This window comes from Asparagus officinalis, chromosome 7, assembly GCF_001876935.1.
Source record: "Asparagus officinalis chromosome 7, Aspof.V1, whole genome shotgun sequence".
In the NCBI taxonomy this organism is placed as follows: domain Eukaryota; kingdom Viridiplantae; phylum Streptophyta; class Magnoliopsida; order Asparagales; family Asparagaceae; genus Asparagus; species Asparagus officinalis.
This window is the reverse complement of record NC_033800.1, coordinates 39,441,977-39,467,638: the sequence shown is the minus strand read 5'-3', so window position 1 is coordinate 39,467,638 and position 25,662 is coordinate 39,441,977. Positions and strand designations below refer to the sequence as shown.

Here is a 25,662-nt window from a genome sequence, read left to right as displayed (position 1 = left end):
AACTAACACAAGGATGAAATAAATAATCTACAAATGTGATAGGGCAATTTACGATGGCGACAAGAATGTAATGAACACTAAGCACAAATGAAATGCCAAAGCAAACTCAAACACAAGCAAATGATCACGGAGTTTGGACCTTTCGTCCTGCGTCTCCGCTCCCCACTCCCGGGGAGAAATCCACTATCACAACTGGGTTTTCTACGCTCACCCGAATAACATTTACACCTCACAATATCGATTTTCAACGCTCACCGATCAACGTTCATACCTCACACTCTCACTCGGTTTTCTAGCTCACCGAAAACTTTACAACAACATACTCGGTTTTCTAGCTCACCGAAAACCTTACAATCTCACAATATAACAAATGATTTGTTCTCTACAATAGATAAGAACATAATGTAAGCTCACTCTCAATGATATAATCTCACAACCCAAATATACTATGAATGTAAATACAATAAGCTTAATGGTTGTGTGTGTGTAAGCAAAGAGAAACAAATCAAAACTAAACTCAATATAATTCTAGTTTAATAACAATAATAATCAAATATATATAAAAGAGCTAGAAATAGAGTTTAGAAAACTTCTCAATAGATCAAGAGATCGAGGGAGTATAGTTGGATGCTCAAACACCAATAGACAATCTCCTCAAGCTCTTGTGAAATAGATTTCACAAACTCAAACTCTCAAATGCTTAAAAGCTTCTTAAACACTCTTTTAAATAAAAATAAAACAAACTTAAACCCTTGTTAAAATCTTTTAAAACATTCTCATAGTGTATCAAATGATAAATACAATAGGGTATATATAGGGTAGAAGAAAACAACCCCCAAAACCACTAAAAACCACTAAAAGATAAAATTCAGCAAGTTATCGTTACTGTGCAACGGTAACATCGGCGGTCGACCGCCGCGGTCGACCGTGAGAAGAAAAACTCAAAAAATGCTCTCTGGACTGCGTACGGTCGGCCGTACTGTAGCACGATCGGCCGTGGCGGTCGACCGCACTTTTCCAGATTTTGACAGATTCTGGAAATTTGTGTATCTAACTTTGTAAAATCAATTAAAAATTGTAAATTAACTCCAAAAATCATAAAATTTTTAGGGAATATTCTATACATGTAGATGAACATTTTAGAGAAATAATTTATGAAATATTACTTTCCAGTTAAGAGAAATAATTATTTGAACACAGATATACAGTTTCTAAAAAAACTGCTGAAAACACGTTTATGTAAATTCAATTGAAAATAACAAAACAACTCCAAAATTAGTAAAACTTAGGAAAATGTTTGTATATATGAATATAAACATGTAAATAAAGAAAATTTTCAAATTGAATTTCCCAATTGTGAAAACTCATCTGTTTTGCAAAAACATGCACGAACATGTGCACGAACATGAACTTATTTAAAACTTGATTTTGTAAATTCAATTAAACTTGACAAATTAATTCCAAAATTAATAAAACTTTGGAAAACATTTATAAACATAAAATTGAACATGTTAGAAAAAGAATTTCTCAAATTGAATTTCCCATTTGTGAAAACTCATGTATTTTGTAAAACTTATAAATACATGTGTACATAAACAACTTTACCATATGAAACCAAACATGTATATATATATATATATATATATATGTATATATATATATATATGTGTATGTGTGTATATGATTGAGCTTAGAGTACCAACACACATAATATATAAACCTAAACTAAATTACCCAAGCTTGATCTTGATCTTCAATAAGCTTGACTTGGTACACTTGCGGAAGAAGCTTGAACTTGTATCTTTAACTTGAATGTACATTGCTTCACTCTACTATTCCGCCAACCTCCATTGGATATGATTGTTGAAGCGCAATTCCTTCCAACCTTCAACTCGTTATTTGTCTATAATAGATACAAAATACAAATACTAGACAAACAACATTAGTGGTAAATTGTTTGTTAAACATCATCAAAACAAAAGGCCAACAACTATATATATACAAAACCAAAACATGTATGTGTGTATATGATTGAGCTTAAAGTACTAACACACATAATATAAACTCCTAAACTAAATGTTACCCAAGCTTGATCTTGATCTTCATTGTAGCTCAACTTGATAAACTTGGATGAAGCTTGTAATTGGATCTTTAACTTGATAGCAAGGCTTCACTTCACTATTCCGTCAACCTCCATTTAATATGATCGTGAAAGCTTGATTCCATCCATCCTCCAACACATTGTTTGCCTAAAATAAATACGAAAACACAAATACTAGTCAAACAACATTAGGAGTAAATTAAATGTTAAACATCATCAAAACAAGAAGGTCAACATCTTTGTCTCTCTAAATTCTTATATCGTTAACCTCCTTTCTCTCTTCTATTAAACATCCACACAATCAAACTTTATCGTCAAAATTAAGAGGGGAAAATCAAACTACCTTATGATCTTTTAATGTTGTGAGTGAAGCCAAGGATGAAGATGGGATCCATGACATCATACTATGTTTCTTAGTTATAATTTTGTTGCCTATATATGCAAGTTGTTGACATGGTTTGTTACTTTATTTCTTTTTCTTTCTATTCATGACTTTTATTATTTCATTTTTTATGCTTGTATTTTGTACATGTGGTTAAAAGAGAAGTGATCATCCTCTTAAAGTTCCATATAATTAAGGCTAAATTGAAGAAAAATGTCCTATAGTTCCACCAATCTTAAGTGACTCCTATTTTAAAACCGAGCAAATAAACACCCCAATATTTTTATATCCTGCAGATAAATACCCTAAAGTTTTAAAACCCTGCAATTAAATACCTCAGAGTTTTTAAACTGTTGCAAATTGATGCCATCCGTTAGTTATCTATTAAAATATTATTAAAATATACCCATGTGAGTTGTCACATGGTATTTTACTACAGTTTTATACCCTTAAAATTCATCCAAATTATAATACAACCACCCCTCTCATACATTATCTAGTTTCTTCTTTCAAACGAGGGAGGACGTATTTTGGTGATTGTAAATTTTTTTAACGGTAGCCATGTTTTTTAACAGTGGGAAAATTGGGGTATTTATTTGCTCAGTTTTAAAAATAAGGGTCACATATTTGTAAGATTAGCATAACTATAGGTTTTTTTTTTGCAATTTAACCTATAAATATAATTAATCTTTCATACGTTTTAATCACACCTCATTCTCCATCTCTCGCCTACTACAAGATCACTTTTGATTCTTTAAGAGAATTTTTGTTATACATTCTTTTAAATATCGTATCGTCCATTTCTTTTATGATGATGGATTGTGATTAACAATAGTTCAAGTTTATCCATTTCTTTTGCAATACTGTGACAATGAGTAAAAGTTTATCCGTCTTGCTCCTAATTTATGCTCATTTTAGTATTTAGTTACCTAAATATTGATATTATCAAATTTTTTTCTTTATTGTGTGGACATTTTGAACGAACTTGGAATCCTCTTAGAAGTTGATTTTTCTAGTCCTTACTGGTTTGAGCCTTATTATTATATATCAAATCTTTCGCATCTGGATGGTGAGGCTATAACCAAAAACTGAAGCGCGCATATATACAAATTTCATGTTAAGAGTTGTAACCAATTATTAAATTTTGGCGTTTAAAAACTCATGTTTTGAGATTAAAAAAAACTCAGTTATAGAGACTCAAAATATGAGACCAATAGGGGGACATGTGAGGTGTTACCCTCCTATTGCATAATGAGTTGGATGATGACTAACTCATTATGCAATAGGAGGGGGAACACATCACTTGTCCCCCTTGTTAATCCCCATATTTTGGGTCCTTGGGGAATTTTTATTAAAAAAACCTTACAAGCTTCAAGCTTTTATTTCATGTTAATGATTATTATTTGTAACAAATTATTCCATATTAAGGATTATTGTCTTCACCAGCTTATGTTAAATGGGAACTTTGAAAATGGTGCACAAGTAGGAGATGAAAAGTGTAGGCCTCAAGCCATTATTAGGCATTAATTTGAGAAGAATTATGGATAGTTATTAAGAGGGGTAAGGATTGGCCCTAGATTCTATTGATAAAATTTATATTCCCACTAACATACAACATGTGGTGTTCATATAAAGGTCGTTCCTAGAAGCGGAAAGATTTGTCAAATATCATAAAGTTTTAAACCATTTCCATCATTTATAATTTATATATACTTACTACTTATAAAAGAGAATACTCATATCAAAACTTTTGATTTCCTTTTTCTCCCTTTTAATTTTTTTATAACTCACAATTATACCATTACTAGGTGGAATGCACGTGCAATGCACGTGGTAAAATTTTTAATATTATTTTAAATTTTAATTATATTTAGGGAAAGTTTTGGTATAAATTTATTGAATGTAGACTATATTTCAAGTATATGAAATTTTAATTATATTTAGGGAAAGTTTTGGTATAAATTTATTGAATGTAGACTATATTTCAAGTATATGAATCAAAGCTATAAATTTAAACGAGTTTTGGTATAAATTTATTGAATGTAGACTATATTTCAAGTATATGAATCAAAGCTATAAATTTAAACGACTAATCTCCATAATTTCATTATAGACGACTGATATCTTATTGAAAAGAGATTGCATAATTTTGTCGATGAACTGTTTGATAAACGTAATGAACAAGCAGCAATCATTCCCCAAATACAAGGCTACATGAACCTTATCTCTTATGCTAGATGGATGCATGATGATCAAGTAGCAGATGCTGTGTTGAGGCTTAGGCAAATAAATAACCCACATCTTTAGCATCAGAATGTTTGTATATTAATGTTAATATGTTTAAAATTTTTTATGTTGAAAATTGGTTCATACCCAAAACGCAAGCTCAATAAAGAGTTAGTTGATTTGCTTCCTTCATAATTCAAGCTATGCTGACTTGTTATGTTGCCTAATATTTCATTGGATCATAATTGTCATGTTTCTATAGCGATAAACTTGTGATTGTAAGCAAGAAGAAAATTCAAGCACTCAAGTTTTATGGTTAATCATAGATTTTTTTTCTTAATGTGTAGTGATATCCACTTATCGTCTCTATACATATAAACGACACATTCGTAGATGGAATAATTTCTTCATCATTTGGATGTATGTTACAACCATTTGAATAAGAGAATAGGATAACTTCAATTCAATTAAATGTCGGACAACACTTTTGATATCGAACTCCTTTAGCATCAAAAGTTTAAAGTACCGTACTAAAATTTTAGTAGCAATAAGTGGCTAATCCCTTTAGATTGAGGAATTATAGTGCTCATGAAGTCTGCTCTTGGAAATTGATTGCAATTGTTGACTGCTTTAGAGTTGATTGCTATGTTGTCTTCCACCTGTCCAATTTCAGCATGTAAATTAGTAAATGATAGGAAAATATCAAGTTAGAATAATGTAAGAACATCTTTCTGCTAGTTGAAATAGAGAACCAAAGAAAAAGCGTTGTAACTTAAATACTAACATTCCTGAGTCAACAGAGAGTATTTGGCCTCCAATTAAAGCCTTCTGATATTTGACTGTTTTTATAGCAAATGGCAGCACTTTTTTAGTTATAAAGATGAATAATGTAAAGAAACTTTGATTGAAGGTGCAAGAAAAGAATTACTTACCTGTTAAGGTTCTGAAAGGAGACACAACTTGGGTTCAATCGATCCATGACTTAGCTCACCCTCCTTATTGATAAAGCTGTCGTGACACCTCTTGCACAAGTTACGTAAAATAAATACAGAGAATCAGCAAAAAACCTCCATATTCGTGCTAAGATTGCATCAGTTTGATGCTGCAGAAAAGAATTCTCAGATTGTTGCAAACAGGGATTTCCTTGTCTAAAATAAAATTTACCGGGAGCGGTACTTACCTCTCTCTGTTTTTGTGATAACTTGCAAACATAGGTACATGTAACTCAATTAACTCCTTTTTCGCAACCCAAAATATGCCATGATTATGGTCTACTTGAAAGTCCTCTCATCAAATACTGTAGAAACAATACAAGAGTCAAAAAAACAATGCACAATAGCTAGTTAAATTTATATACATGCAGATAGTCATAACAAATCCTTGGTTTGTGTGGTTGATAATGAAGTGGATGTCTTATGAACATGTCAAATCTATCAGTTTTTATTTACTGAGAAATTAAACATAATGTGCAAAGAGAAGATAGCATGGTAGGATAAATACAAATAATTAAGTCTAAAAGAGGTACCATAGATTCAGTTACATTTTTCTACTGCGGATGAACTGTTGTAAGTCATAACATGTTCTGTTGAGATACTTTGGCACCATGGTTGAGAGAGAGCCACACAGGCGTATCAAAAAATACGACACCAGTAAAACATTGTGTAAATGATTGCAAAGATAAGTTATGTTCTAGCAGCTTTTAGTTTACCTTAGATTACAATGAAAAGGAATTGCTTTCAGGTACAAGTTGAAGACTGTATTTCCATCTCTGTCAGTTTCACTTGTATCAGCTCCTTCATAAAAGCAGTTTTAACACACGTTTATCTGCAATATATGAGAAGCAAATACCAAGAAAATACCAAGAAAATAATGTAATGTTATTACTTTTATTCTTAGCAATTCGGGTTATTACTTTTATTCAAAGTGATGATAGATCTATCAAACGGAAACATGTTTTATCTTCAGCTGGGTAAAGATCCAAATTTTGTATGGTAACCTCATGTCTTAAATCACGCATCAGTTTGGCTAAATGATAAAATGGCAGCAATGCTGAAGCACCCTCAAATATTTCTGATATTCATAGTATGTAAAAATAGGCCTTAGGTAGATATCCGACTTCACGTCCACTTGCATTTCTGAAGTTCCTAAATTCCTAGCTTAACACGAATTGTATTTATACTAATATTTAGTTAATGCATAAGTTTTTCACTGAGTACGGAAAATATTTATAACAAAATTAATAGCTGAGTTATAGAGAGGAATTTGCAGCTTGCACTTTTCATTCACACACACGTTAGGTGAATCATAACAGTGACAAATATCTATTTGTGCTAGGCTTGCGCCAGTTGTGGCTGCAGAAGAGAATTCTCAGATTGTTGCAAAACAGATAATATTTCATCTAAAGTAAAAGTTACCTCTCTTTGTTTTTGGGATTCCTTGCAAGCATGGGATCATTTAACTCAGTTAAAATTTTTTCAGCAGACCAAAATATGTGTAGATGTTGATTTGTCCAGTTTTCTTATACAAGTTCACAAGATTCATTTCTTTGGAATGAGCAACAGAATGACCTATATATCATGTACATTAAAGGTGGAGAATTACTCACATGAGTAATTTCAAAAAGTTCACAATCTACATTTTTTGGCCGAACAAGTCCCAGTGCTGTGTTAAATACAATTGTATGCAATATGCCTGCATTCAATAGATTTAAATTATCTAGAAAATAAAAGTGATTCAAACTATCAGTTAATGAAAAATATGAAGTTACAAAACTAATAGAAGGCAAGTCCAATCACTAATAAAAGTTGAATACACGAATATTTATAGCATGTAGACTAAATAAAGAAAGCTGAAATAAGTGAAACAACATTTCAAAGAAAGATAATGCTAATGTTATTAATTTCAAATCTAACATTTTGGAGATGTTTGTATATATTGATGTATTCCGACAAGAGGAATTATATTGATAAATTAGTTATTTTAGCTTGGATGAATTAATTTTTAAGAAATAAATATGGCACATACCTGATAAGGTTTTTTTTTCATGATATCGATTTGAGATACACCTTGCGCAAGCAACTTCTTCACTCTACCATCTGTATAAAGTTTAGACAGACACTAATGCGCTTATGCAATAAAACCCCAGATTAAAAGTTGTGGTTACTGGTTGCATATAGAGGAATTTTAATGGTCGTGAAACTTCTACATATCATAGAGTTATCAATGGTACTCTTTTTAAATTCATAAGCATCAGTAATTTCTAATGTTAAAGAATCTACAGTTAAATAATATCTATTTTATGGAAATCTCCATAAAATCTAACAAATCTTCACTTAAATACCCATTTTATGGAAATCTTCATAATTAATTTCTACACATTTTTAATTCTTTATAATAAATATAACCAGAAAATTCTTTAACATGTGATTAATAATCTTCACTTAAATACCCATTTTATGGAAATCTCCATGTTTATTCCAACTCTCATTTGTAAGTAATTAGACAGATCTAAGGGTTTAAAAAGTTGCTACAGAATTTATTATTGAGAAACACTTACTGGAAAGTTTAGAATTATCATCTAGCCTTCATGTGCTTCTACGCTCTTGACTACGGTGACGGGGCATGCTCCATTGTTAACTACATAGTTGCTAACACTGCCCATAATAACCCTGAAGGAAAGACGAAAGACAGTCAGAGACATTAACATTATTGGATTAGAAAATAATCTTTGAACAACTATAACTACGAATTTGAAAAGATGTTCATGAACGGATTGGCTTCACTTGATTGCTGCATGCTTAAGCTCGTTTTATTTTATTAGTTAATGAATAGATTCAAACTTGATCAGGCTCACTTACTACATATTCATACTACACCTGTCCTATGGCACGACAATATGGTACATGTATCCTATGATTCCGAAACTTTCATATAATGAACAGAGGCCTTATTGCATTTAAAGAATGATAAGGTGGGTAAGAATCAACTCAAATTGATCTTTAGGGGAGGAACTTGAAGGAAAATGACAACAGATAGTAACTTCTCTGCTCATCAAAAATGTCTAATGCTATCTTTCAGTATCTTCAAATCTACTGCGTCATGATGGCAGGACTAAGCGCATTTGAACATTAAATAAATTAGAGTAACATTATATATTAAGCTAGTAACATTAAATTGTAAATAATCTTGCGTTTCATGAAAGAAAAAAACATATTGAGATTGATTATTGTATAGTTAGAGAAAAGATAGTTGAAGAGAAAAACATTAAGGCTTGACACCACCGTCCTGTGTCTATGCAACACTGTTGGCAACATATAAAATTTCAAAGCATCCCCTACCCACATCACACACACAAACAATCCACCAGAACAAATAAAAAACAGTGTCCAACCCCTTCATAGTGTCAATGAAATCAGGTTAAGTTTTAGTTATGTTGACAGAAGGAATGCTAAAGTCTCCACTTTAACTGGAAAACAGTTCTACATAAAAATTTAGAAGATTTTCAGTTATTATAATTTTCTTTTAGCGATATTGAAATCAAATTTAATACCTTAGGACTAATTTCTTAATTTCTTAACTTGCTTCATTAGATATGCAAAGTACTAATTCATTTTCCCAAATATTATGTTCATATTATATTTATTTTAAATATTCTAAAATTCCTTGCACTTATTTCTACTAAAGCTCCTCAAGTCAGACCCTTGCCTTGCAGCTTTGATCCCATTTACACTTTCACAACATTTTAATAACACAATCGCACAAAAGTTGATATAGCACCAACCATTAATGTCAATGTCCATGTATGTCATATGACAATAATATATCTAACGTTGCTTGGGCGCTTTATCGATTCTAAAAGGATGTGAATTTGGTCAAATGAGACAATAATATATCTAACGTTGCTTGGGCGCTTTATCGATTCTAAAAGGATGTGAATTTGGTCAAATGAGAAAGTTCCAAATAAAAACTACTCAAGTTGTTAATTGATTGAAATCTGGATTCTAATCTTTTCAATTAAGGCAAGCCAATTAAATTTGGTTTTTCAGAGACAAAAAACAATTCAGATCCTTAATCCTTAATAAATAAAGAACCAGCAACATCAGTCTAAACAATAAACTAAACAATATGATTTAATAAACTAAACAATATGATGCTTTTTGGAATATGTCATGGTATCTGTAGAATTTGATTTTCATTAAAGTAGAGTATTACCTTATGTAGAGTATACAATTAAGTAATTAACTATGATTTAATTTTTAGCTTATGTTCATATATATTGTGTACATTCATTAAATTTATACAAAATCTTTTCATAAATATAATTATATTTTAAATTAATATTAAATAATGTTAGTTCCAGGCTTGCCAGCATTGGCAGTCAACTTCAGTACAGTCCATCTAAAATAAGATCAAATAATCTTTGGTCGAGGGAAACAAATGTACTTTGGAGCTTTAAGCTTATTAAACTGTTGTTTTAAGATTTATGAAGATTTTAGCTAATGGACTTAGATTGGTGCTTTGAATAATTAATAAACAAAACTCATTTTGCTTTTATCTAAAATAGATATATTCTTGATTCTATAGCTTTCTCAAGAACTTATTCTGAATGCGATGCCAACAATTTAGAGGGTATTTTACTCTAATTGAATTTTGAGAAAGTTATGATAAGTTAATTTGTTTTTTTTAATTAAAAGTACCACATGCTAAAAACAATTCTCTAAAAAATCTGTATCTTTACCAGATGTTTATAGCTGGCTGTTGTGCACCTAGATAGTCATGGTTAAATCATTGTGAAGGGGGAAATTATGATTAATAAGAAAGGATGTCAACAGCGGGTAGTTGGTGTGTTTACCAAAATACATTCTAAAGGTACAAATCTATATTCTAAAGGTACGAAGCTTGTTATGGTTTGTTTCTTTTGGGTACAACTTCTTTATAATATGCAAATGGTAATGTGGTTTTCTTTGGTTGATTTTGAAATGTAAAGGATATTTACAAAGTTCTTGAACTTGAGAGTACTTATGTTCTTTAATCAACTCCGCTAAATCTATGCAAACTTGTGATGGAGTCCCTGATCAAATTACTTGGAATTTTTTAAAGTATAAATCAGCTTCTTCACTTTAGTATGTTTAGGAACCTGTTTGAATATAGGGATAAAGGATAAAGTTGATTGCACAAGCTCCGATAGATAAAATTATGAGGAAAGTAGTGTTTTGAAGGTAATTATTTATTTACAGTTGGTACACTCATTCTCACTGATTAGCTGTTGTTTTCCTGCTCTATGTGATATCTCTTTATGGGTTAATTTATAAGGTTTAAAATAAGGTGAAAATTTGGTGGAAACACAAAGGATAATGGTCAGACCAGGACACGTGAATTGGAAAACCAATAACAGATAAGAAGCGTCCTTTCTACTTGTCGTTTCACCAAGATGGTGTACAACGGAAAGTGGTTATACTCATATACTAATTTTGTAAACTATTTTCTTAATGAAAAATTCTGATGCAACAAAAATGAATGAAAAGTAGATGTGATTTTATTTTTTAAAGTGATTTGCTTACCCTATATTATTAATTGTTTTTAATCATAATCTTTAAAAACAGTCTAATTAACTTAGAGCTCCCAATGAAAACTTGTAATATGAATATAAAATATGAATGCACGTTGTAGTAGCTAAAACCATCATAGTCTTTCATAACAACTCTTTTAAAGTTAAAATTTGGCAATAGAACTAAAACTTAACCTGATTTCATTGACACTATGTTACCTAGGATTAAACCTCTCCACATAAGAGAAGTACCATTGGGGACATCAAGCCCCTCAAATTTTCAAATTTACAGTTGGAATGAAGGGGGGAAAATGTAGGAAATCAAAGTTTACAAAACCAGTACTATAATAGCATGATACTCGACTTTTTAAAGCATTAATACCTATAAGTATGGTTTTATATGATATATGATAGATCAGCTTTTTAAAATTTTTGACTGGGAGTTTGAATGACATGTAATATTCATAATATAAACTATATCATCCCTAAATAACAGTTAGAATATCTTTCCTGTTATTCATTTAAACACACCTTTAACCAACATATCATCCCAATTATTCTGTCTCAAATGAATATACGCCCTTAAACATCTATTTGATGAGTTAATAGATGTCCAGATATTTTCAAATGTTCACAACATATACTAATGGTAAAAATTTAAGGTGGATACAACTATTTATGTGGAAACAAGTTTTTAAACGTTCTATATAAGATGCTTTATCATATAAGCTTTACAACGTGCATTCATATTGTATATTCATATTATAACAGTTCACAAGTAATCTTAACAGTTCACAAATATTCTATATAAGTATATATGAATATACAATATGCTTATCGAAAACCTTAAATTTATTAGAGTCTTAAAGTCATTTAAGAATGTCTTTCTTAACAACTCTTTCATCAAAATTAAAAGATGCTATTAATATATTGTGAAACTTGAAAAAATCGATTGGTATTGCACATTTAAGGAAAAGATTAACTAAAGGTTAAAAGGAATATGCTATTTTTACAAATGAGGTCAATAGGGCAGTTCTTTTAAATCAAATTATGGAGATTCAAGATTCATTTGCAGCTTAAAAATTATAGCATAGGAGTTAGAACAATAGTATCGCAATTATCAACCTAACTTCGTTCAATCTTAAATTTCAACTAAAAAATCTTCATAACAAAAATACTGTAATGATCTATAAGGCGCATGCTATTAAAAAAAATCAAATATGATCCCAATATACTTCCATATTACACATGGGACTTCTACTAAAGTTGTAAAGCTAATATTGAGCATTGAGGCATTTGAACAAACAAGAGGAGTGCGTCCATGGAAATTCTTCCTTTAATGACAAAATACAGGATTCTGATATGCAAACTTTTAAAAATACCAAGGGAATCAATATAAGAAAATAGTGAAGGATTCCTACCTTTTAACTTAAAATTTAACAGTAATAGTCAGTTGGATAACCATCAACATCAAAGTCTAGTATTACTGGATATATTAGAATTGGAATGAAGGGGGAAAATGTAGGAAATCACAGTTTACAAAACCAATAAAAATCCAAAAGAATACATGTCTTACCTGATGAAACAGAAAAAGGAACAATACGAAGAATTGAAGCAAGCACTGATTCGGACAATCCTTGACCTTTTGTTGAATTAGAACAGAAGGGGATGATTGGTAATTAGAACAAAATTAAATTAAATGATTAAATGAAGAGCATAAAAGAAAAATCATTCTTACCGATGCCAAATTTCAAACAGCTGAGGAGATGATGACGGATGCGCAGAGATTATGATTAGGGCAAGAACAATCATCTTTGGAAATTTATGGCTTAACATCGTGGGAAGGCGTAACGTAATAAGAATTGAAATAAGGCGGAGAGAAGGCGGAACCTAAGGAAGATTTAGGATAACGGACTTAAAATTTTTTAACGGAAGATCGAATCGGCTGAGGAGAAGGCGGAGAGGAGGAACCGAAGGAATATTTAGGGCTTTTGATATCTGCGGATGTTCTAAGGGATGAGATTGGTATATAGGTTCCGGTTGAAGGTTAATTTGGGGAGGAAAAGTTTTTTCAGTAACTCGCTCTTTTAAAGGGGTAATAGATAGATTTATAAAGCTAAATGATCCATAACCTCTCATTAACTATGCGTCTCTTTATTTTCTCAAATTATTTGGTCATTCATTAGAATATATTAATAATTTATAATGATTAAAAAATTTATAAATATATGATAATTTATTGTAAAGAATTATTAATTATATAAAATAGTAATAATTATTTATTATATAGTACATAATTACAATTATTAATAATAGTATAAATGGGGCTTATTTTTTTATGTTGTGAATAATATTACCTTATTCGATGATGAATATCTTCTTAGTAATAAAAATTTGGTTGTTATAAATTAAAAATATATTTATTTTAAAAAATTAATTTTTATGAAAATATTTGGATCCTTGAAATTTATGAGATATATACTTTTCTTTTCTTTTCTTTTCTCTAAAATATATATTTGGTCATTCACTAGAATATATTAATAATTTATAATAATAATAAAATTAATACATATATTATAATTTATTATAAGGAATTATTACTTTTAATGAAATAACAAAATTATTTATTTAATAAATTATTGTACATAATTATAATTATTAATAATAGTATAAATATGAATTGATTATTTATATTGTAAGGAATATTACATTTTTCAAAATTATATTATCATATCAGCAATAACAATTGGATGTTCTGAATTAACAATATTTTTATTTATAAAAATTACTTTATATAAAAATATTGGATCTTTAAAATTTATGATAGATGTACTTTTTGTTGGAAAGTAAATGTCTCATAAACTTCAAGGATCCAATATTTTTATATAAAGTATTTTCCCTAAATTATAGTATTTTTAATTTATACCGTCTAATTTTTTATTGCTAAGATGGTATTAATTATCGAACAAGGTAATATTCTTTATAACATAAAGTCATATATTATTAAAAATTATTGCCATTATTTAATAGATATTATAATAAAATTTGCACAAAACATAAATATTAGTAATATAAATGGTTTAGTTATTTCAATAGTGCTAAACCAATGATTACATTATTATTTAATAATTATACTCTTAAATAAATTGTTTAATAACATAATAACAATAAGAAAATTTAAATAATTATTAAATGTATGCTAATAATAGTATAAGTACCAAATCAAAGCTGCAGGAAAAGAAGAATTGGTTTGCAAGTTGAAGAAGTCTCTTTATGGTTTGAAGCAATCACCGAGATAGTGGTATAAGAGATTCGACAGCTTCATGATTGGCCATGGGTACACGAGGAGCTCATATGATCCATGTGTTTACATGCACAAGCTACAGGATTGTGAGCACATATATTTACTTTTATATGTTGATGATATGCTTATTGCTTCCAGAAATTCTTCGGCTATTCGAAAGTTGAAAGATGAGTTGTCATCCGAGTTCAAGATGGAGGATCTTAGAGAAGCAAAGAAGATATTGGGTATGGAGATCGAGAGAAACATGGTGAATGAGAGATTGAAGCTTACACAAAAGAGCTATTTGCAGAAGATGTTGAAGAAATTCAGCTTTAAGGGCAATGCAAAAGTAGTTAGCACATCATTGGCTCCCCACTTCAATCTTTCAGCGTTGATATCGTTTGTTTAGTTGAGGATAGAGATTATATGTCAAATGTCCCATATGCCAGTGTAGTAGGTAGCTTGATGTATACGATGGTGTGTACGAGGCCAGATTTGTCACAGACCGTGAGCATGGTATCGAGATACATGCACGACCCAATTAACGGTCGACCGCACTTGACGTCACGGTCGACCGAACAGAACGTCCAAAACACAATAAATCAATTACAGGGTCTGCGGTCGACCGCCGAAGTCTTTGCGGTCGACCAGACAGAAATCCAGAAATGCCCTGAGGCTGTGCACATTTTCGGTCGACTGCCCCAAAGCTCACGGTCGACCGGACAAAACCAAAAACTATCCGATTGTATTTTCCTGAATATTGCTGTTTTATCTTCAATACCCCCAAAGAAGCATCTGGTCTTGTGGTTATGAGATTTGTTTGGTATTGCCCTAATCAATGGTTCAAATCCCTTGGTCACTCTTTTTACATCATAGTTTTGTTGGGCTCACTTAGATTTGTCCATCCGGGCCCGGACCGGAAATCAATGGTTCAAATCCCTTGGTCACTCTTTTTTTTTATATAAAAATATTAAAAATTAGTTTAAAATTATTATATTTTATATAATTATGTATTAGTATATACTTACAAATTATTATGTAACTATATATTATATATACATATATTATATGTAAATATATTGTATATATTTATAAGTTATAACTTGAGAGAGAGAGAATCGCATAAGTAGCGATTGCCTGTTGGGTCAATGGGGAAGAAATAGCCGTTGTAATATACTATACTTATATATACTTATATACTAAGAGAGAGAGTACACACACACACACACACACATATTATACATATATAAGAGAGAGTATACTTATATAAGAGAGTATACTAAGAGAGAGAGAGAGGTATACATATATAAGAGAGAGTATACTTATATATACATATATACTAAAAGAGAGTATATATATATATATATATATATATATATATATATATATATACACACACACACACACACACACACACACACACACACATATATTATACATATATAAGAGAGTGTATACTTATATATCATTCTCCCTTTAAAAGAGAGAGTACTAGAAAAACTTTCATTTCCCAAAAATATCCTTCATCTTTCATGAAATTAACCAATTTACTCTATGATCATAACTCTCAATCTTATTAAATCACATTAATTAAGTGTTTATACTATAGTATAGTTATTCTTAAGATTATTAAATAAATAAATCAATTATTATAATAGTATTAGATTATCAAGTGTATGATGTTTTAATATACTATGGGAACTAATATTTATGTAATAATGCAACTCCAGTTAGATTATAATAGTACAAAATTATATTAAACATTAGATTTTTAATAGTATGAGATTATAATTAAACATTTTTTAGTGCTTATTAGCTACATATAACATTTATATCTCATCTAGAGTGGTTTTAAATAAAAATTGAAATAGTTAATTATGTAACTCTAATTAAATTAATAAATTAATCGTTATATAATCAAATTGTTAACAATAACTTGGTGTTTATGTGCACTTATATAAAGGCATAGATAAAACGTTTTATTTGAACTTTAATAGGTTATAGTGCCAAAGAAACACATACCAAGATAGAAAATAATTCACACTTCTCTAATTCTACCTTAAGTGGTCCCCACAAAACTTAGATATTCTAAGGAGTGAAAATTTGATCTTCTTCTAATGGAAACATTTCATAAAGAAGAAAATCAGCAGTTCGGAAAGCTTCTTTTCGTGCATTTACACTTTTGACAAGTGAGCTCCTCTTGATACATCCAACAAATTATCACAAACCCCTTCCAACGTTCATTTGTTTCATTTCACTCCGTGTATAATCTCCTTCCCAGGTCCCCCCTCTCCCACTCTTCACATAACAAATACTAGGTCAAATCAATCATACTCTCTTTAAAAGCACGAGTTCGGAAAAATCTTTTAATAGACAAAAAGACCATTGAAATTCAAATTAATCCATTAAGTAAGAGTAAGTTGATAAATTGATGAATTCTTATTGGATATACATAGTATGAAGATAATGATATAGTTTAAATTGAAACATAAACCTAAATGAATTTATTAAATGCCAAATTTATAAATATATACAAGAAGAATGGCATATAAGAAAAAACCAAACAAATTAGTAAGTCAAATAATGTTCGCTGCACAGGTCAAACCCCAAAACAACGCAGACCTACAAATGTACATAATGTGGACGGAGTATTTGCAAAATCTACTAAACAAATTAAAGAGACAAAATCGTTTTGAAAATTATAAAACAGAAAAATTAAAATAAACAGTTGCGATATAAGGACACAACATGGCGATCTCCCACCAACTAAAATTCAAGTAGTTCACGACACTACATAATTAGTTTCAAAGTTTAATTATACTATTATTATTTAAATAGAACTCTATTTACAAATGTTTTTCTCTCACATGCAACATCACATACCAATGTTTATATGCCAAGAAACTACAACAATTTTCGTAGCACTTTTATCTCCTTCTACATGTATTTGTCATTGATATTTTCTTCTTATTAGATTATTTTAAAGCAATTAATTATATAGTATATTTGATTTTTTTCATATCAAGAAATATCAAAAAAATTTACAGCACTTTCATCTATTTTCTTCTTATTATATTAGATTAGATTAGATTATTTTAAAGCAATTAATTATATTGTATGTTTGATTTTTTTTTCAGATTAGAAATTATAATAATTTTCATAGCACTTTTATCTCCTTCAACATATATGTGATTTTGTTATTTTCTTCTTATTAGATTAGATTTTTAAAAATCATGAATTATAAAATTGCAACAATTTTCACATCATTTTTATCTATTTTCTTCATATTAAATTAGATTAGATTATTTTAAAGCAATTACTTATATTATATGTTTTATTAGATCACAAAGTTTAATTATATTATTATTATTTAAATAGGTGTTGTTTATATAAAAATCAAAGAGAATCTCACACATATCTTAAATCTCATACCAATTGTAATATTTACACATGGGTATTGGTTAAAATATATTTCATGTATGGGCTTAACTTATATGATTCTACTTTAACCGGATTAGATAATTTAATTTTTTGAACACCCGGACACTTCCACAAAACCGAAAGAGAGTAGCAATGATATATATATATATATATATATATATATTTTAATAATATATATTGCAGAAATATGAGTATGCCTTGCGTACCAAGCCACAAAACAGTTTAATGCTTAGTAGTGCATGCTGTCAGCATGCCTCCTTTCCACTCATTCAAATTGGACCCATATTCCACATGGGTAATGAGTGGATGAGCGATGCTGACACATCACTACAAGCCCACCAAATTTGGTGGCTTGGCTACCAAACATACCCATATTCTCTCTCTCTCCTCATCTCTCTCTATTATCTATTACTATATTATATATATATATATATTATATTATATATATATATATATATATATATATATATATATATATAATAATATATATAATATATACTATATATATATATATATATATATATCCACAAGACTACAGATATCTTAAAAATGAACGAAGAAAACCACAAAAAAAAACCATATTAATTACCCACACACACCCACTATTTTCAAAACCACCATTCTCCATCTCCATCTATTATATATCCACATATCAAATTAAGCTGCTGGAGTTTCCCCTCACAAACTACACCATTCTCCATCTCCTTTGTACTTAAATTGTATAACATTCATTGCGATGAGAACTCACATGAGTTCTTTGCTTGCCTTGAGCATCCAACAAAAAAATAAAGTACTAAACATTGTAGTTAGTTAATAATGAGATCCTATCATTATAAACAAACTAAATAAAGATTAATAATTCTTAAGAATGTACTATGTTACCCTATCTTCCATTGCAAACTTGTTAGTTATTTATTCCTGGCTTGAAGATATTTTCAAAATTAATCACCTATTTCATAAAATATTTAAATAAAATTTATGAAAAATGTAACAAACCATGTTTATAGATTTTAATTCAAAATGAATCTGACTTATTTTATAGTAAGAAAATAAACAAAAAATAATAATTTTAATATTTAACCACGTGCATTGCACGTGCACAAGAACTAGTACTTATATAAGAGGGAGTATGCATATATAAGAGAGAGTATACTTATATATACATATATACTATAAGAGAGAGTATATATATACATACATGTATACATTATACATATATAAGAGAGAGTATTCTTATATATACTTATATAAGAGAAAGTATACTTATATATACTTATACATATATATACTTATAAAAAAGAGAGTATACTTATATATACTTATATACTAAGAGAGAGTATATATATACACACATATTATACATATAATATATAGAAATATGTTATATATACATATATAAAAATATATTATATATATATATATACATATATTATACATATATAATACATATAAAAATATTAAAAAATAAAAAATACAATAAAAAAATTCCGGACAAGGTTGGGCCCGGGCTCCGGGGGCGGGTTCTTTGGACACCCCTTGGCTCACTAAATCAGATCGTGTGACTCCATCTTATTTTTGTAAGTCGACACTTTTTTTGAGTTCAGTTCACCTGAATGGTTCGATTTTCTCCCTACACAATGAGCACAACTATGGTGATCCCTAGTGGAACTTTTGTGGACCCGTGTAGACTTTGAACTATGTATGCCTTGTGGTGATGATGTGTGATCACCAAGTGATATTCAATAGGATCAATCGTGCATAAAGGCGGTTTCCGTTAAAAATATGATCCATAACCGTGCTATCATAGCATGGTTATACCGTCAATATCGATATCCCAGTGTGAGGATTTTCTCTTTATTATAATAGCATTGATTCGACGACACTCCGAAAGATCCCAGCCATGATGCATTAAAGAAAATACGAAAGATGCAAGGGACTAATTTTGAAATAACCTTATAATTAGCCGGGGCTCGAACCCCGACTAAATTATGTTGGATTTAAATCTAATTAAATCTATTTGTGGGCACATATGATTAATCAATGTGTATTACTATCTTTAAGGATAACCCACTTAAAGTGATCAATCAATTTGGGTTAATAGGGTATTTAAATAAGTCATGGGGTTATATGTGCAGATACCAGGTTGTAATTGTAATTTGATGAGGGGCCAAATTACAAATGTACAACACCTATATATAAGGGGTTATGGTCCCTAATCTAGGGTTAACCACTCTCATTCTCTTATCCCCATCTAAAGAGATCCATAAGAGAGAAACCCTAAGGTTAGAAGATCATCAAAACCCTAATCAAGTTTTCTTCAATGGATTCAGGTATATGCTTCCGCACCTTTTGATTCTTGTTAATCTCTTTGAATTAAATCATGGCTTTATGGTTTAGATCTCAAGTTTTTATTAGATCTAACAAGTGGTATCAGAGCCACCATTGATTTGTTCTAAGAGATTAAGATTAAAATTAGGGTTCTTTGATCTTAATTTATGTTTGATTCGGATCCGTTCACGGATGAACAATAAAGTTTCTTATTTTCGGATGAACGGTAACCGTTTTATTTTCGGTGAACAGTAAGTTTTTAATTTTTGGGAGGGAAAAAATTTATTTTCGGATGAACAGTAAAGATTTTTATTTTCAGATGAATAGTAAAATTCTCATGTTGTTTGGTTTTTCTTTCGATTTTTGGATCTGTAGCATTTATGAACTCTAAAGTTCATTTCTTTTGTGTTTGATTCAATTTTTGAGGTTTGGATCTAAATGATTTGAGTTCAAAAATCGACAGAAAAAATAATTATCTTTTTTTTGGGATTTTTTGATTTGTCGTCAATCTCCAAAACTCCTCGTCGGAGTTGATTCAGCGGCGGCGGTTTCAGATTAAACCCTCAAGGGGTTCGTGCACGTGAAAACGTGCTAAAATTAAGGAGACGAACCTTGCGTTCGTTCTCAAACGAACCCACGTTCGTTCTCTAATGAAACATGCGTTCGTCAAACGCTGCGTTCGTTGACGCTGCGTTCGTTCAAACGAACATTGCGTTCATTCGTTCATTGCGTTCAAACGAACATTGCGTTCGTTCGTTCATTGCGTTCATTCATTCACAACGAGTATATTGTAGAACTCGTTAAAGTTAGAGCACAGACCAAATAATCTGGGCTTTGTTTAATCTTTGGAACTTGTTTAAACATTGGCCTTGACTTGAGAATTTTATTAAGATTTTGGACCTGTGTTTAATTATCGGGTATAAGCTCCTTTAAGCTCATTTTGGGTACAAGGATTAATTGAATTTATCAATTAAATCCTATTTGTGGGTCATAATTCATTATGGGCCCTTAATTAAGCTATGGAAATTCAGTTGATTTAAATTAAATTATTTAATTTAAATTAAATTTGGTAGTGGATCAATTAGTTATTTCAAATAATATGACACTAAGGTATTAAAGTTGTCTTTCATTCTAAATGATCGATTGAAACAAGAAGTTGCCAAAGTAACCTCTCTTGTGTAGATTGTTCATGAGGAATGTGAGATGTTTGTGTGTATGTTTTCGTGTAAATATTTAATCGGCCCAAAGGAAGGTTATTATTTATTTTTAGATTACATACGCATCTGTGATGATAAATACGTGACGATTATAAGGTTTACATGTGGATAATGAATCGATCCAAAGATAGTTTCATTATTTGACATGTGTTATTGTCAGTATTTGATCATTGCAACAATGTATCACTTGCAATTAATATTACTGTCCAAAGACTTGATATTAATGTTGTACCAGATATCTTGAGATGAGATTTATCATTATTTGAATTTTATTGATCACTAATTAAGGTTAAAAATCTTTTGTTTATTTAAGCTAGTGCATCTGCTGCAACAATTTTTGCTAACATCAATTCAATTCCCATGCTCAATGGGACTAATTTCAAGGTTTGGAAAGAGAACATTTTAATTGTTCTTGGCTGCATGGATTTAGACTTTGCATTAAGAACTGAACAACCCCAACCTCTCAATGCGGATAGCACTCCTGATACAAAGAAGGAGTATGAGAAATGGGAGCGTTCAAATCGCATGAGTCTAATGATCATTAAACGCGGCATTCCGGAAGCCTTCAGGGGCATAGAATCCGAAGGGATTACTAAGGCTAAAGATTTCCTTGCCGAAATTGAGAAACATTTTGCGAAAAACGATAAGGTAGAAACAAGCACACTTTTAGCTCGCTTGATTTCAATGAAGTATAAGGGCAAAGGAAATATCAGGGAGTACATTATGGAAATGTCTCATATTGCTTCAAAGCTTAAGGTACTTAAACTCAGTCTTTGTGATGAGTTATTGGTACATCCGGTTCTGTTATCTCTTCTTGCACAATTCAACCAATTTAAGGTCAGTTATAACTGTCAAAAGGAGAAATGAAATCTAAATGAGCTTATTTCATACTGTGTGCAAGAAGAAGACAAGTTGAAGCAAGATAAGACTGAAAGTGCTCATTTGGCCAATGCCTCTAAGGATAAGGGCAATAAAAGAAAGAATGATAATGAAGCTGCTAAGGTGTGACGCCCCTGGGTTCACACAAGGCTGCAGTCCGAGGTGAAACCAAGGATGTCAAACCTGCCATGCACTACACCGTGCAATAACATGTTTCACCATCACAATTTTTATCACTCTAGTGGGTCAATAATAGGTGTAGGTACAAAAGCAAGTAAAAGATACTACAAGAGATAACTGATGAAAAGATAGAGATCAAATAGTATTCCATCATCCAACATACAGGAATATAAAGTCAATGTCTGAAATGAACAAACTGGAGTTCTCAATACATCTCAAATACAACAAGTCTGAATAAAGGAAACAAGGCACACAGCCTTTACAACATCTAAAATAAAGTCCTCGAATGCATAAGCAAAGTCTATAGTGGAGCTCCAAAATAAAGCATAGCTAGAATAGATAGTCGAACACTAAAGTGTGTCGCCATCAACCTGCGACTCTCCGGGCTCCTGGCTCGTGACCTGAAAGGGGGAGGGACAACGAGCGTCAAAACGCTAGCGAGCAACATCACAACCAACCCAAGGGAGAGGGCTCGTTGTATAAGGAAATACAGTTATCACAAAGTATATATATACATATAAACAATTACCTTAACAATAAACAATGGGTCTTAGTACTTATGAAGTTTTAACACGGGCATAGGTACGTCGAGCGAAATAATCCAAACAAGGAAACCCTCATGTATATACCTTGTATCCCAAATTGAAAATCCTTAAGTACCCAACCCGGAGTCTAATATGTAAACAGAAATAAGCAAAAAGAAATTTACAACATGTCTCCGAACATATATATATATATATATTGTATTATGTGACGTCCCACATAATTACCATGTCGTATTTGACATAAGTGTCATATCATACTCTCAATATATGTGGTGTCATATTCTTCATAAGTGTCATGTCATAACTTGTACCATACCCAAGGTTTAGCAAAAATGTCCAACGCATGGACTAAAAGGAATGCAGGTCCAACACATGGACTAAAATAAAATGCATGTCCAACACATGGACCAAGATGACAAGTATCCAACACATGGATCAATAATAATGCATGCTCAACACGTGGACTATGAACGAAGAAGTGTAATTCTCACTAGCATATGTGGAAATACATATACATGTCCCAACTGTGCACGTGTTTCATTGTGCGGGTCTAAATTCGTATCATTCAATTCCCATGAATCGGTAAGTTACTAACATCACAAACTAGTGCGAGGCATAAGAGGTGAACTCTTAAGCACACGAAAAGGGCAGCAAAAGAAAAATATCAACATGCAGATGAAACTGCAAGGCGGTCGACCGCAGAGATCACTCCGGTCGACCGCTCGCAGAGCCGAAAGTCACTAGGCTCAAAACTGAGCGGCGGTCGACCGCAGAGATCACGCCGGTCGACCGCTGAAAGGGCAGAAACGATTCTGCTGGAAAAATTTCGCGACGGTCGACCGCTTATCCCGATGCGGTCGACCGCTGGGCGGACAGAACCCTGTTCTGGGTTCTGTCAGCTACCGAACTCATTCAAAAATTTGGGGATTTATATACTCACTCTACTTTAACATTTAAATAGTGAACCATGGCAATAAACAACAAGTTTAAATGGTTAAAACCTCATTACTCGCCTCTGATGAAAACAACGCCCTAGATCTGAAGGAAGATGGCCCCCCACGCTGAATCCACCAAGAGTTCGCTGGAAATCCCTTCAAGGCTTCTCCCAAATCACCAAGAAGTGCGAACTAGGGTTTGAGGGGGAGAGAGGGGGCTAGGGTTCTGATTTCAGATGAGAAATGGGGCTCTTTAGGGTATGATAGTATATATACTAACCCCACAACCCGACCCGAACCCGACCCGAAACCCATTAAGACCCAACACAGAAAAACTCTCTGTCTGCTGTGCGGTCGACCGCCGCGCCTTGCGCGGTCGACCGCACAGCAGGAGAAAAGTCTCCTGTGTGCCCGACTGCTGTGCGGTCGACCGCCGCGCACATCGCGGTCGACCGCACAGCAGAACAACTGCCTGCTATGCCTTCTATCACATGCTGATCAATCCCCTTGATTTCTCTAACATAGAAATTCTTGCTAGGCTCCCAAACACTATTTATCACATTTATTTAACATATATATATATGGTTATTCATCTCAAAAGAAATGTTTACCACTAATAACTCAATATATTCATTAATAAATTTACGGGGTTCTACATTCTTCCCCCCTTAAAAGAATTTCGTCCTCGAAATTCGGAAATCATACTCATCTCGAAATCTGAAATTTTGGATGAGCGCACATGGATATTTATACTTAACCGTCCGAATGATAATATTCTCACTCAAGCCCTAATCTAATGGAACTAGTACATCGGGTAAAAAATCCAAACAAGGAACCCCCCATACATATACCATGTGTTCCAAAAGATTAAGAATTGGGCGAAGATATTCTCATTCTAGTGTTAAATAGATCTAACCAAATATATCAACATAATATAAGGTACTTGTCATGAAATTTATTTACCTGATCAAACAAATGTGGGTAGTCGCGTCGCATGTCCTCCTCGCGCTCCCAAGAAGCTTCCTCAACTCCACTTCGGTTCCATTGAACTTTCACCAATGGAATCACCTTGTTCCTGAGCCTCTTGTCTTCTCTAGCAAGTATTGACACTGGGATCTCAATAGAAGTCAAATCATCCTGAAGCTCAATCTCCGGTATATCCACCACTCGCCGCTGCTCCTCATCATGCAAGTGTTTCTTGAGCATAGAGATATGGAACACATTGTGTACACTAGACATAGATGGCGGAAGATCCAGTCTGTATGACACCGCTCCAATGCGCTCCAAAATCCGGAAAGGTCCAATATATCTCGGTGCAAGCTTCCCTCGCCTCCCGAATCGCTGCACGCCTTTCATAGGCGATACCTTCAGCATAACCAAATCTCCAATTTGAAACTCTAGTGGTCTTCGCCTCTTATCTGCATAACTCTTCTGCCGGCTCTGAGCGGCTAGAATCCGCTCTCTGATCAATGCTACCTTCTCAGTAGTCTGCCTCACAAGCTCTGGTCCAAGCATCAAGCTATCCTCTGGCTCTGCCCAGCATATCGGTGATCTACAAGGCCTCCCGTACAATGCCTCATACGGAGCCATGCCGATCG

General features: G+C 31.8%; 1 long non-coding RNA gene across 10 annotated transcripts; it reads right to left on the bottom strand.

The window, feature by feature from the left end:
- On the bottom strand, nt 5,150–13,339 carry LOC109850436. Of its 10 annotated transcripts, none has more exons than XR_002249430.1 (10): nt 12,995–13,339; nt 12,833–12,898; nt 8,266–8,377; nt 7,734–7,804; nt 7,315–7,400; nt 6,418–6,533; nt 5,890–6,006; nt 5,642–5,811; nt 5,494–5,548; nt 5,150–5,368 (listed from the first exon to the last, which is right to left on the bottom strand). It is a non-coding gene; the product is annotated as an uncharacterized LOC109850436 (long non-coding RNA). The 10 variants fall into 10 exon arrangements; XR_002249433.1 differs by having other exon boundaries at nt 6,418–6,502; XR_002249435.1 differs by having other exon boundaries at nt 6,418–6,477.